Raw genomic sequence first — 15,390 nt, forward strand, 5'->3', positions numbered from 1 at the left:
CTCGGGTGGGAAATTTGAGAGCCCTCATGAGCATTTAAAAGAATTTGAGAAATATTGTGACACAATCAAAGCCAACGGGGTGACTCAAGAGTACATCCGTCTCAAGATGTTTCCATTTTCTTTAATTGGGAGAGGTCTAGAATGGCTAGAGAACGAGGTGCCCCCTAACTCTCTCACAACTTGGGACCAAGTGACTACGGCTTTCTTGAGGAGATTTTATAACCATAGGAAGACCGCCGAGGCTCGATCGTTGATCCAAGGCTTTCGTCAAAAGAGTGGTGAGACTCTAAGTGCGGCATGGGACCGGTACAAGGATCTTCAACGCCAATGCCCACATCATGGGATACCCAAGTATCAACTCATCCACACTTTCTATGGAGGTCTCTCACCTCAAGGGAGAACAAGCCTAGATGCCGCCGCCGGCGGTCCAATCATGAACAAGGGAGAGGATGAAGTGGAATGCATCATAGAGGAGGCCGCAAAGCACTATGATGATTGGTACGAAGGAGAAAGGGAGGCCACTTCTAGCAAAGGTGTCTATGCATTGGAGCAAGCCAACGCAATCAACAACCTTTCTTCCCAAATCTCCAAGATGGCCAAGCAAATGGATGAAATGATGAAAGAAAGGTCCAATCCTCATGGTAATACCTCCCCTTCAACCAAGGGAGGCAATGGTATGGCCACTTCTTCCCCCTCTTCTTATAATAAAATGCCTCAAGGATGCATGTTTTGCTCAAATTGTGAAACCTATGATCATGATACCTCCCATTGTGTGTATGTTTGTGAAGTTCAATCCCCTCCCTATGAACATGATGATAGTGTAGAAGATGTCAATGCCATGAATTTTTCTCCTAGAATGGAAAATGTAGGGAACTTGAGGCCAAACCCTAATCAAATGGGGAATTGGAATCAAGGTGGAAACCGTGGTTGTAATCAAAGTGGTGGTGGTTATGGTAACCAATATCATGGTGGGGGAGGCCCTTCCAATTTCAATGGAAGAGGCTACTCTAACCAAAGAGGGTATGGCTACCAAAACCAACAACCCAACTCCCGATACCAAGACCATCAAAATCAAAATTTTGGTGATCAAGGTAACATGGGAAATAATCGACAAGGTAATGTTCCCAACCAAGGAGCCGGAGGCAATAGGGGCCAAAATGTTTCTAACTATGCCCAAACCAATAGGCCTCCGGGTTTCCATCAATCCCAACTTCCTCCACCTCAACAACCTCTTCAAATTGAGGCCCCTCCTAATGATCCCGTGATGGCTAAGCTAGATGCCATCATGAAGATGCATGAGGAGGAAAAGAAGAGGAATGAGGAAGAAAAGAAGCGAACCAATGCTCATATGAAAATGCTTGAAACCCAAATTGCCCAACTTGCTTCCAATTCATCCTCTTCTTCTTCTTCCTCTATCCCTAGTCAAGGAGTCAACCCAAAACCTTTGTATGCCGTGACAACAAGGAGTGGAAAGGTAGTAGGGAGTGACCCCTTAGTTGAGGAAGAACCTCGAAATGAAGTAGAGTTGGAGAGGGGGAGTGAGAGAACCAAGGAACCTTCTAATGTTGAGAGGGAGAGGGATGTCGAGGTGCAAAAGGAAAAAGAGACCACCCCCTTGCCCCTAAATCTCCAACCTAGAGAGGAGAGGCTACCTTTTCCCCAAAGATTTGTGAGAGCTAAGCTTGATGCTCAATTTGGGAAGTTTTTGGATGTGATCAAGAACTTGCATGTTTCCCTCCCTTTTATAGATGCTATGAAACAAATGCCCCATTACTCTAAGTTTTTGAAAGATCTTTTGAGTGGGAGAAGGGAGTGTGAAACGGTGAGCTTGACCGCCAATTGTAGTGCAATCCTTTCCAACAAACTTCCCACTAAGTTGAAGGATCCGGGTAGTTTTTCCATTCCTTGTTCTATCAATGGGATTGAGTTTGACAAAGCTTTATGTGATTTAGGAGCGAGTGTGAGCCTCATGCCCTACTCCGTCTACCAAAAGCTCAATGTAGGAACCCTTTCCCCCACCAACACCACTCTCCAACTAGCGGATCGGTCTATTAAATTTCCCATGGGGAAGGTGGAGGACATCCCCCTTAGGGTAGGGAAGTTTACATTCCCCGTGGACTTTTACGTGCTAGAAATGGATGAGGATGAAAGGATTCCTATTATCTTGGGTAGGCCGTTCTTAGCCACCTCTAGGGCCATTATTGATGTGAAGGAAGGCAAAATATCTTTGAAAATTGACAATGACTCAATTGAGTTTGATTTAAATAGTGTCATGCAACAACCTTCCTCAAGTAGTGAATGCTTTAGAGTAGATGTTCTAGATTCCATGCTTAGTGAATTCTCTCGTTCCCATTTGTATGCTTCTAACGATCCCCTAGAGAATGTATTGTTGAATGATTCTAAGCTAGGTGTTCGCAAGGACGACATTCAATTCTATGAGGATTTGCTAGAGGAGAGCAAGAGCAAGTGCATGGATGAGAGCATGGAGGAGGAGGCTTTTCACACCCATGACCTCTTTCAAGTTGAGGAAAGAGAAGAGGGCACCAATGGTAAGGGAGCACCAAAGGTAGACTTGAAACCTCTACCTTTGGGCTTGAGGTATGTATTTCTTGGTTCTAATGAGTCTTTCCCCGTGATTGTTAATTCCAACCTAACGGAGGAGCAAACCTCCCTCTTGATCAATGTTTTGAAAAAGCACAAGAAAGCTTTAGGCTATACCATTGATGACATCAAAGGTATAAGTCCTTCCTTATGCATGCACAAAATTGATCTAGAGGGAGATGCCAAACCCGTTAAGCAAAGGCAAAGGAAGCTTAACCCTTCCATGCAAGAGGTTGTGCGGAAGGAAGTGGCTAAGGTTCTTGATGCGGGAATTATATACCCAATTGCTCATAGTGATTGGGTATCTCCCGTGCAAGTTGTGCCTAAGAAAGGGGGAATGACGGTAGTGAAAAATGATCATGATCAACTAGTTCCCACTAGGCTTGTAACCGGTTGGCGCATGTGCATTGACTATCGCCAACTCAACACAAGTACATGCAAAGATCATTTTCCATTACCGTTCATTGATCAAATGTTGGAGAGGCTTACAAAGCATTCCTTCTATTGTTTTCTTGATGGTTATTCGGGGTTTTTCCAAATCCCGATTGACCCCAAGGATCAAGAGAAGACGACTTTCACTTGTCCCTACGGTACTTATGCGTATCGTAGGATGCCTTTTGGGCTTTGTAATGCTCCCGCAACATTCCAACGTTGTATGATGTCCATTTTTAGTGATATGATTGAGGATGAGATAGAGGTCTTTATGGATGACTTCTCCGTTGGAGGAGCCACCTATGAAGATTGTCTATCTAATTTATCTCGTTGCTTAGAAAGATGTGAGAGGGCTAACCTCGTGCTAAATTGGGAAAAGTGCCATTTTATGGTAGAAAGTGGGATTTTTCTTGGGCACAAAATTTCCCATGCCGGCATTGAGGTTGATAGAGCCAAGGTAGAGGTCATTGAGAAACTTCCTCCCCCCACCAACGTGAGGGAAGTGAGGTCTTTCCTTGGCCATGCCGGGTTCTATCGGCGTTTTATAAAAGACTTTTCTTTGATTGCAAAACCTCTCACATCCCTATTGCAACAAGATAAAGAGTTTATATTTGATGATGCTTGTCATGAGTCTTTTTGCAGGTTGAAAGAGGCCCTTTGCACCGCCCCTATTGTCCAAGGCCCGGATTGGTCTCTTCCATTTGAGCTCATGTGCGATGCAAGTGACGAGGCTATTGGTTCTGTTCTTGGGCAACGAAAGGATGGGAAGCTTCATGTCATACATTATTTGTCCAAAACTCTCAACGACGCTCAACGAAACTACACAACCACCGAGAAGGAATTCTTAGCGGTTATTCACTCATTTGAGAAGTTTAGAACCTACCTCATTGGTTCTAGGACAATTGTGTACACCGACCATTTGGCTCTCAAATATTTGATAGGGAAGAAGGAAGCTAAACCAAGGTTGTTGAGATGGGTTTTAGTTCTCCAAGACTTTGACTATGAAATGAGAGATAAAAAGGGTGCCGAGAACGTGGTAGCGGATCACCTTTCAAGGTTGGGCGGTGCAAGGTTCAAGGATGATGGTTTGCCAATTGAGGATGCTTTAAGGGATGATGTGCTATACGTTCTTGAGGTGAAGTCGGCTCCATGGTATGCGGATATTGTGAATTACTTGGCTTGTGGTGCCATACCTCCGGATTTCACTTCACAACAACGTCGAAAACTCAAGCACGAGGCCAAGAGATATATTTGGGATGAACCGATTTTGTTGAAGAGAGGGGTTGATGGGTTGTTGAGGAGATGCGTTCCCGATGAAGAGTTTCAAAGTGTTCTCCACATGTGCCATTCCTCTCCTTGTGGTGGGCATATGAGTGCTCAGAAAACCGCCTCAAAAGTTCTCCAATCAATGCTCTTTTGGCCTTCCTTATTCAAGGACTCATGGGTATTTGTCAAGACCTGCGATAGATGTCAAAGGGTGGGGAATATTTCGAGAAGGGATGAAATGCCACAAAACCCCATCCTTGAGCTTGAAGTTTTCGATGTATGGGCGATAGATTTCATGGGGCCTTTTGTCTCCTCCAATGGGAACAAATATATTTTGGTAGCCGTTGACTACGTGTCCAAATGGGCGGAGGCCGTGGCATCTCCAACAAATGACTCAAAAGTGGTGGTCAACCTCTTCAAGAAAGTGATTTTCCCAAGATTTGGTGTTCCGAGGGCAATTATTAGTGATGGGGGGTCGCATTTCAAACACCACACCTTCGTGCGACTACTTGAGAAATATGGGGTATCTCACAAGCGGGGGCTTGCTTACCACCCCCAAACAAGTGGTCAAGCGGAGGTCACGAATAGAGAGCTCAAAGTGATCTTGGAGAAAACAGTTGCCAGAACGAGGAAGGATTGGTCCTCTAAGCTCATTGATTCTCTATGGGCTTATAGGACCGCTTTCAAGACGCCAATTGGGACCACCCCCTACAAGCTTGTATATGGGAAGAATTGCCATTTGCCCGTGGAGATGGAGCATCGTGCTCATTGGGCGATCAAGCAAATCAACCTTGATCTCCATAGTGCGGGGGAGCAAAGACTTTTAGAGTTACATGAGCTAGAGGAATTGAGGTTGAGTGCTTATGAGAATGCAAGCATGTATAAGGCAAGATCAAAAGCGTGGCACGACGCTCAAATCATCAAGAAAGATTTTGTGAAAGGGCAAAAGGTGCTCCTCTTCAATTCAAGGTTGAAACTCTTCCCGGGCAAGCTCCGATCAAGATGGAGTAGGCCTTACATTGTTACGGAGGTGTTTCCATATGGTGCTTATGAAATTTTCCAAGATGGGCACTCCCCCTTCAAAGTCAACGGCCACCGCCTCAAGCCTTATTTTGAAGGATCCCCAAGTGATGAACCAATTTCAGTTACTCTAATTGATGTGCATCGTCAATTCCACCCTCCTTAATCATCTCGAAGAACGTCGAGCTAACGACGCTAACCAAAAGCGCTTCCGGGAGGCAACCCGAGTTTCTAACCCTCTTCTACTTTCTTCTTTTCTTGTTAGTTTTTCATTTTACAACTTTGGATTATTGGGATTTTTGAGTTTTTTTATTATAATTGAGTCTTTGATAAACGGTGCGTCTAGCATGATACATGACTATTTTTTGTAGGCCGTTTGGTGTTATGTTTGGAGCTAAGTTGAGGTTTGGAGACTTGAAAGTGAGCGAGGAGCCTTACACAAGAGGATTTGATGAAGACCCTGTGCGCGGGCGCGCAGGCCTGGGAGAACCCGCACACAGGGAAGCTCAAATTCCAGAAAGTTTTGCGCGACGTGTGTGCGACATCTGTGCGGGCGCACATATCAAAACTGCGCGGGCGCGCAGGCCTGAGAGAACCCGCGCAGGTGTGCAGGCAAAATTTCAGATTCTGGCAGAATGTTTTGCGCGACGTGTGTGCGCCTTGTGTGCGGGCGCGCAGTCAACTTGCGCGGGCGCGCAGTATACCTACGCGGGCACGCAGATCTGGGTTTATCGGGGCTAAAATCTCATTTTTCCCGATTTCATCCTCATTTCATCCTCACCTCCTCACGATTCTCACTCTCTCTCCTCAAAAACACAAACCCTAACTTCCCAAATCACCTCTAATCTCACTTGTTTCCTTGAAATCTTAACAAATCCCTTACATTCCCTCAATTTCCTCACAAATTTATCACTTTTCCCTCTCAAAATCACCCATTTTTCACCAATTTCGGAATTGCTCCTTGGTGGCCAAAGTGGTGGTGCGTGAGTGGTCGTGGTGGTCTTCATGCTCTTCAATTGTGGTATAATCCTAAACTTTGACTACTTTGTAGCTTTAATTCACTAGATAATACCATGTTTTAGGATTGTTAAGCAAAAAAATTGAACTTGCATGAATTTTGTGTGATTTTGAGAAAGTTTAGCTTATAATTGTGGTTTTTGTTGGGATTTTCTTGGTGATTTGTGTGTATTGTTGATGACAATTGTTGTTCTCATGAATCTTGGCTAGCAATTACTTGGCTTGAATATTGAGAATTGTGTGTATAATCACTAGTTTGATTTTGAGCATTGAAAATTGTTAATGTATGAGGATTGAAAATGCATGTTGATTGAAAGTTTTGATGCTTGATTTTGAAACTTGCCTAGTGATTCTTCATTTAGCGATTGAGTATTGCGAATTTTGGCCTGGATTTTCGTTATTCATAGTTGTTTCTTGCTTGTGATATTTGTGTCTGGAAAGGTTGTTGCTCCTAACCCCTTTTCAGGTACCAGAATCAAAGGTTTCTTTTGTTGTTGTTGTTGTGGGAAGGTTTTAGTATTTCTGAGTGTTGGAGTCACTCCCTGGTGTTCTTGGTTTTCTTGGGTTGTTGAGTAAGTTGGTAAAGATGAGCGGTAGGAGAAGGAGTAGAAAGGAGCCTAGAATGTCAGTTGACGAGCCTCAACCCTCCTCCCAAAATCAAAACCAAACACAATCCTCTCTTCCCACTCTAAAGTTTGTAAACCGACACCATGCACCCTTCCATCAAACACTCCTCAAACGCAAGCTTAACCCCACCCGACACTACTATCAACGCTCAATGCGTGATTTGGGGATAGATGAGGACCTTCGGTCCCTTCTCGACAATCTTGGGATGAGTGAGTTCATCAATCACCAATACCCAACCTTCAAAGAACCCACCTACGAGTTCCTCGCTTCCTTTGAGAAGGAACCCGTTGGAAACAACGAATTCCAAATCTCCTTCCAACTTTTCAATGCCCGCCATGTCGTCTCTCTTCGGCGTCTAAATGAACTCTTAGACTTTAACCCCGACGCCGACCTTCTTGCCCCATCCACCGAGCTCTTCCCCGAGTACGATGCTTTCCGTTGGTGGCGGACAATTACCGATTCGGAGGAGTTTAGTACTCGGTACTCGGTGGCAAGCCAAATCATCCACCCGGTACTCCGCATCCTTCACCGCATCTTGGGGTTTGCGGTGTTTAGTAAGCAAGACTTGAGTAAACTCTCTCACGAGGAGCTTTTCACTCTTTGGGTCGCCACAAAGGAGGAGTTGAGTGGGCGGCTCAACATGGGGTATTGGTTTGTGCTTTGTTGCGAGGCAATCAAGAATGGGAACAAGACGGGAGAGATTGCCTTAGGAGGGATGATTTCAAGGATCGCCTCGAAGTTAGGGGGTGAGGTTCTCTTCCCTTTTTGTACAAGGGTGGGAAGAGAAAGAGACATATTCGTGGATATCTCCTATATGAGGAAGTCGGTTTTCATCCAACCAACCGACGATGTGAACAACTTCCATGATTAGTGCGTTGAGAGGGAGCACCATTGCATTCTTCCATTTCCGAGCCGCACTTCCTTGGAGAGGAACGCAAGGAATGTGTGGAAGGTTCCTAAGGACAATGGTGTCCTTCCTAACGCTCTTGGAGGTGAGCGAAATATGATCATCCGTGAGCGGCATCAGCAGCATCAACATCAACAACAAGAAGAACAACAACAAGAAGAACAACAACAACAATTCCAGCAACAACAGCAATTTCAGCAACAGCAATTTCGTCAGCAACAACAACAACAAGGATTTCAACTTCAAGGTTTCCAGCATGGGGAGGGATCCCAAGGTTTGCGCGTCCCCTCCTCTAGTGAGGGAGGTATGGCCTCTTCCTCTTCTTCTTTTAACCTTGAGCAAGCTTTCCAAAACCTGTCAATGCAGGTAAACCGGTTGACGGAGGCCTCCGATGGGTACTCGGTTTACAATGCCAACATTTATGATTGGCATGTAAACCAAGGACATTTTACCCCACCGGTGAACTATCCGTATTTTCCACCCCAACAGGGGCCGGTTCCTTCTTACGAGGAACCGCATTCTGACGGCACTCCCCGTCAACCGGTTTGGCCCTATTGGTCCGGGCCTTCATCTCAAGGGACCCCCCGAGTGAACTACCCCACCTCTGAGGGGTATGATTACAAGGCACCGGGGGGGTGTGATTACCGTGGGGACCCCAACTACCCCATGTACACATCCGAGCCCCTTGAGATGCCCCCTCCCTATGACCCTCTTCCGGATTACCAGCAAGAGTTATACCGGAACCGTGGTTTTCCACCGGGTTACACCGGTGGTTGGGACCCCCATGGCCCTCCTATCGACGTCGACTACGAGTGGCGTCCTTATGGAGGGAGCTCTAGTTCTCACATGGAGGACTAGGGCCCTCGGGCCGAGTTTAGCCCTTCCTCCCACCCCATTCTCCACTTTGTTCAAACCGAGGACGGTTTTCCGTTCTAGTGTGGGGGGGTGCTTGTTTATTGTTCCATTTAAGGGCTTTGTTTTTATGGGGCGTGATTTTGGGCCAATAGGTGTCTTTTTGGAAAATTCCCTCCTCTCTTTTCAACAAAATGATGATGATGATGTTTTAATGAAACCTTGTGTTGTTTTTGGCTCCCTTTCTTTTCAAAAATCCAATTTCCCCTTTAATCCAAACTTTTTCTTGTGTTATTTTTGCTTTGTATATATTTCTCTTGCTACTAACCAAATATTTGCCGAGTTGTGTTGGATTTTGACATTTTGTAGGGCTTATTGGCGCGTCCCCCAAAGTTTTCCAAGCAATGGAGCTTCATTGATAGTGGACTTGCGTTCTCTAAGCATATTTGGGTGACAAATTTCCCTTCTCAACTCTTTAAATATTTGAATGGTTGCATAGTTTAGTTTAGATTAGGAAGAAGTTGAATGGTTCGAGGTTGTTTGATTTGGTTCTAAGGAACCTGGGATCGTTGATGTTGTATTCAACGATCATTGTATGTCGATTGGGATTTATGTGATCTACATGCCTCTCTTATGAACCGTTTTGATTTCTTCCTTTTTCCCTTGTGGGTTGTTTTTCTTCTTTCTTTTTGTGACATTCATAATCATGACAAGAGAAAATAATTTTTGGAAATTGAGAATTTGCTCGTTCATTTGGAAATGTGGACCTATATGCTTTTGTTATGACATATTTTTGAATGCTTACCTTCCTAGTTGAAGAGGGTCTTCACGGTTTGAGAGTGCTTAGGGTTGAACTAGACACATTTTAAGCTAAGGTAGCCCGGTTTAGAACTCTTGAGGACGTTTGAACCCCTAGTTCACGGGAAAGTGGTAAGATGGTGTTGCTCTCCGTAGTGAATAGGATTCCTTTGGTTGGTAATTGCTTAAATTCATATCCCATGTGAGCGTTTATTGTTCAAGCCTCCATCACTTTTGTCGAGCGGCATTTTGGATCCTCAACTATGTGTGTCTTAATCCTTGTGTTGGTATCTAGCTCCCAAGACCGTGATCATATAACTCTAGAGGAGGAAGAGGGCATCTCTTCTCATTTTTCTTTGTTTTCCTTGTGTTTTGTTACAAATTTGGTTTTATTTTGCATGTACCTTCTTGCTAGCCATGTTGAGCCTTATTTCCCCTTTCTTGGTTAAACCACATTACAAACCTAGCGGCCTATGTCCTACCAACCTTTGTAGTTAGTGAAGCATCGGCTTGTGAGGTTCGGGTTTGAGAGTCTTTATTTTAAACAAGAAAGTTGTGCAATTTGGTTCGAATGAGGTCTTGAAAGTTTATTCGTGAAAAAAAAAAAAAAGTGTGCAAAAGGTTCGGCAAGGAAGTTGTGATCTATGAAAACCAAGCATCTTCAAAAAAAAAAAAAAAAAAAAGAAGAGAAGAGAGGAAAGAAAAAAATAGGAATTTGAAAAAAATTTTGAGTGTAATAAAAATCTTGAGAAAGAAAAAAAGAGAGTAGTATTGTCATGTAATTTGTATTGAAGGTTGTGATTTGAAACTTAGGTTAGATTCTTATGTTGTTATTGAGAGATGGCCATTCTTATGCTTCACTTAGGAGTCTCCACCAAAGTTTTCAAATTAATTCCCTACCTTAACCTTTAGCCATGACATTACAACCCTAACTAAGACCCTTGGACTCTAGAGGGGCGTGATCAAGGAAACGGTGGAGGGAGATAGATTTCAACCCTATGGAGAGAGTACGCATAGTTGAGATGTCGGGATAGCCTCGTTGTTCCACATAGATTTGATTGTTTTTTTTTTCCGGTTCCCTCGCGGAATCATGAGGAGCCAACTAGGGGATGAATTGAAGCTAGTGGAGAGAACGAGGACCGTCTTGGATGGGGCTAGGGCGGAAGATGAAATCATTAGTTCTCTATGCTTAGCTTAGGTTTGTCTCTTTCAACCTTGAGCATCTTAAAGCGTGTTTCCCCTCTTGAATTGAGAAAGGTAAGTATTCTTTGATCAATGTCACTTTATCTGAGTCCGATCTGAGCAATTCTCACCGTGGCATTAGATTGATTCTCCTGAACCTTGTCATGTTGTGTTTGTTGCCTTTTGCCTTGGTTTCCCTTGCTTGGGGACAAGCAAGAAGCAAGTGTGGGGGAATTTGATGAGTGGCATTTATGCCACAATTTAATGTACTCTTTACGGGTTTTTCCCACCCATTTGTAGCTTGTTTGCCCCCTTTTCTCTCCTTTTTGTTCCTCTTTTCCTTGTTTGCCTTTCTCCTTGTTTTCTTTGTTTTTGTTTTGTAGGAACCAAGGCATTGGAAGAAGAGCAATTCACACCCAATCTCCCCTGTGTGCGGGCGCGCAGCACTGGGAGAACCCGCGCAGGATGGCTCCTTGGCAGAACACAAACAGAAGAATTGTGCGCCATGTGTGCGCTCCGTGTGCGGGCGCGCGACTGATGTGCGCGGGCGCGCAGCTCTGGGAGAACCCGCGCACAGCACAGCAACAGAAGCAGAACCAAAACAGAGTGTTGCGTGCGCCATGTGTGCGCCTTGTGTGCGGGCGCACACCCCTCAAGAGCGGGCGCGCAGTATTGCTGAGAGAAGGCGCGCATCCATGGGTCTCATCCTCCGTACCCACAGATCTGCGGGCGCGCAAGATCTGCGAAGGCGCACACCCAGCTTCTGCGCGGGCGCGCAGTATATTTGCGCGGGCGCGCACCGCTGAACTGCAGTTTGTTTTATTTCGTATTTTGTATCTTTTGGGGGGACCTATATATATAGGCCGTAGAGAAGTTTAGGGGATGTCTATCATTACTTAGAAACATTTTTAGCCCTAATCTAGTGAGAGAAACTTCATTAGTAGAGAGAGAAAGTGTGGATTTCCATTGATGAACTTGGATATTGAAGAAGGAGCTTGCTTGAACCTTTGTAAATCTTCATCTTCAATTAATGAGCAATTTCTTACTCTCTTTCTTTGCTTTTGTATTTAGTTTTATTTGCTTATTTTGATTTTCCTTAATTGCTTATTGATCATGTTGATGCTTATTGATTTGATGATTGATATTGCCTTCAATATGATTTGTGAGTAGTCCCCTAGCCAAGGGTGTGGGGATGGTGTAGTTGTTGATTGATTCATGCTTATGATGTTGGGGTTTTGTTAATGGTGATTAAAGTCTTTGTGTGTTTGATGTTCTTTAATCTTCTTGCAAGTGCACATTGTTAGTTGATTAAAGGTGAATCTTTGCTAACAAGAAACGGAAGTTGACTTAGTTAAGATTCATTACTATCGATAGTTCTTTGATTGCACCTTCTAATATATGGTTCTAGTGTGGAAACATAGAGGCTATGTTAGGAGAATTTGATTGACCCCGGAAGGCGGTTAGATTAAGCTTTAATTCGATATTCTTACATGCTTAGTTTACCATTGCCTTGCCTCCGTGTTATTGCATGATCAATTGGCCACTACATCTACCTACTTCCCTTGGTGCTTAGTTATATTGGTTTTAATCGTTCTTAATCTCTAGTTTAATTTCTTAGCTTTTCACACTTCTTGTACCGAGGTAGCTTAAGTATTGAGTAGTGAATGTGGTGTTTATGCATGTCTCCTTGTGGTTCGACCCCTATACTTGCCTTATACTTGTATTAGGTTTGTTTAGGTGTATAAATTATATTTGATCTAGGTGTAGTCGTTTGACGACGCGATTATTACCTTGTCATCGAACTTTAGAGATCTAGAGCCATGGTTAGGTTGCAAACTCATCTTGTGACTGTGTGAACTACTTGTGCCCTTTGTTTGTATTTATTATATATGTGTTAACCGTTTGTTTGACTTGTGTTAAAGACTAAATAAATTGACTAATGACTAAAAGGACTTTGTCTAATTAATTAATTAATTTTGAATTAATTAAAGGCTAATAAATTAATCAATTCGACTTAGTACGACTTTAGGCATGTCCATTTAGAGTGAAATTACTGGAAACAGTCCAGACTAATGTTCCAGCAATGGCACAGGAATTTGGACTGTGGCGCTGCAGTTTAGTGTCTGTCACCTGGCGACAATTTTGTCGTCTGGCGACAGGCTCTAAACAGTGGCGACAGTCCTGTTTTTTTAGCGACAGTCCAGTTCTCTTGCTCGAGTCATCACGACGAGTCTAATTCACAGTCTACTAATCAGTTTATCAATTTATTAATGGTTCAAACCATGTTTAAGTCTTTAATTGAGTTTAGGCACTTAAAGTCCAATGGTCATACACTAAGAGTCAAAGACTTTGTTTAATTAATTAATTAATTAATTTGAACTAAAAAAAAGCCTAAAGTCGAGTCATAGTTCCTTTAAGTCAACCCGGATTTTTATTCCCGTATACTGCACATGCGTCAACTTGTTTTGGTCATAGCCGAAGTTTTAGGAAGAACCACGAGTCTTATAACCTATGGATCTGTAGCCCCGAGTTTTATCTTTAATTTGGCGTTGGTTTCGTCCCAATCAGAGTCACAGATTAAAAGTTATGACTAAAATACCACAGCCTGTCCAGTTTAATGCATGTACGCGAAGTCTTAATTTAGTCCTTGCTTGAGTCTAGTCACATAGTCTAGCCACATGGTCATGACACAATTCTTAACATGTCACCTAAACTCACTAGTCTTAGCACACACTTTGTATATGTCACCGTGACCATGTCTTAGGTCCATGCATGAGTCGTTCTTCCGTCATTTGAGTTGGGGGTCCATTCTATTCTTAATTCTTCCATATTTCTCCATCTCCATTATTCTTTCCCCATGCATATCATACCTCTCACTCTTCCATAATCTTTTCCCATCTATTGCATGTTGAATAAAGCTTGAGTCAAAATAATTGGTATAAAACTTATCCTTAATTTCCCTTTCTATAGTACTTGGTCAAGGAAAGAAGGATGTTTAATCAAGGACAACACCTTTGTTCAAGTTTTACATTTTGACAAACCAATCGGTAAGAAAAGGAAAGCTAAGAAGGCAATGGCTAGTCAAGAAGAACTTAATGAGGTCAAGGGACAGGTAGCCAACTTGGCTGAGATGTTACAAAACTTATCACTGCAAATAAGTAATCCTGAAAAACAAAAACAAATGGACCTAATCCAGGAAAGCTTGGGCAAACTGTCCAACGACTTTAGATTTCAAGAGATTAGCTCCCAAGGGGTCTTGGTGGATAAGGACCTTCTCCCACAAAAGTTCAATCCCAATGACATCCCTAAGTTCAAGGCTATGGACAATCCTTATTTTCATTTAAGAGCTTTTGAAACTGTAATGAGTATTAAGGGGATAGATAGAAAAGCATTTCATTCTGTATTTTCATTATCCTTAGAAGCTGTATGTCAACAGTGGTACTCTTTCACTTGATAAAGAAAAGACCTCTAGTTGGGAATCTATTGTAAGTGCCTTCATTGAAAGGTATAAATGCAATATACAAATTGAAACCGACCATAGACAGCTTGAGATGCTAAGACAAAAAGAAAATGAAAGTTTCACCTCCTTCTTTAATAAATGGGGGGAAACTACTGCAAAAATGATTGAAGTCCCTACTGAGAAAGAGGCTGTGAGGTTATTTATCAAGAATTTACAAGAGAAGTATTCGAAGCATTTGAGATATCAACACAACTTGAACACTTTCATGGCAGTCTATGACGTAGGCATTGAGATTGAAGATGACCTTGCAAAACAAAAAGCTACTAACAATAGTAACCAAAGTGGCTGGAAAGGAAAGAAGAACGACAATCCTTCTTCTTCTGAAAACACCCACTCTAGTAACAATGTTAGTACCTTTGACCTCAATGAAGTCTTAGCCATGAATAACCAAGAATCTAAGAAAGAATTAAGGAAAGAATTCACTCCTATTGGGATGAGCTATGATGTTGCCTTCGATCGACTCCATACTAAGGGGCTCATTACTCCCATTGGACCTATTCAAGATCCTGCACCTGAAAAGAGATTGCCTAGTTGGAATCCAGATGCACATTGTAAATACCATCAAGGTAGGGGTCATACTACTGAGAGATGTTGGAAGCTAAAGGAGGCCATCCAATATTTGATCGACAATAACAAGCTTCCTATACCTCCAGTCGGCAAGAAGACCGAGTGATGATAAAGCACAAGACAAGAGGCGAGCTTCAACGACAAGATTTCGTGACATCTTTTTTCTATTTCTTTTTTTATTCTTTTCCCCAATAAGTCTAGCATAGGCACCCTTTGTCTACCTTAGATTTATTACATAGTTTTTTTTATTTACTTTTTTTTCCCCTTTAATAAAATGAGCATTTTAATTTTTTGCATATGATCATTGCATTATTCAAAAAAAAAAAAAAAAAAAAAAAAAAAAAAAAACCGCCGAATTAAGCGCAAGGTATACCAATGATTTGAGGCACCCCTTGTAGCCATATCATATCTTCACCCTTTAAATATATAATCCTTTTTTTGATAAACCACTTTGAGCCTCGTCTAACGATAGACCTTTCATTTTTTCAACCCACATCTACTAACCTTGGGATGGGATGGTGTGTAACTTATGCAAGTTCCAAATATGAAAGCTTGAGTGATCTCAAAAAAATAAAATAAAAATAAGCAAAAATGAATAAAA

General features: G+C 42.7%; 1 non-coding gene across 1 annotated transcript; it reads right to left on the reverse strand.

Moving 5' to 3' along the window:
- Positions 1 to 239: 239 nt before the first annotated feature.
- On the reverse strand, positions 240 to 345 carry LOC145583579 (small nucleolar RNA R71). The gene has a single exon (XR_014100213.1). It is a non-coding gene; the product is annotated as a small nucleolar RNA R71 (small nucleolar RNA).
- Between the last annotated feature and the right edge of the window lie 15,045 nt (positions 346 to 15,390).

The sequence above is a fragment of the Chenopodium album genome, chromosome 15 (assembly GCF_948465745.1).
Source record: "Chenopodium album chromosome 15, dcCheAlbu1.1, whole genome shotgun sequence".
Taxonomy (NCBI): domain Eukaryota; kingdom Viridiplantae; phylum Streptophyta; class Magnoliopsida; order Caryophyllales; family Amaranthaceae; genus Chenopodium; species Chenopodium album.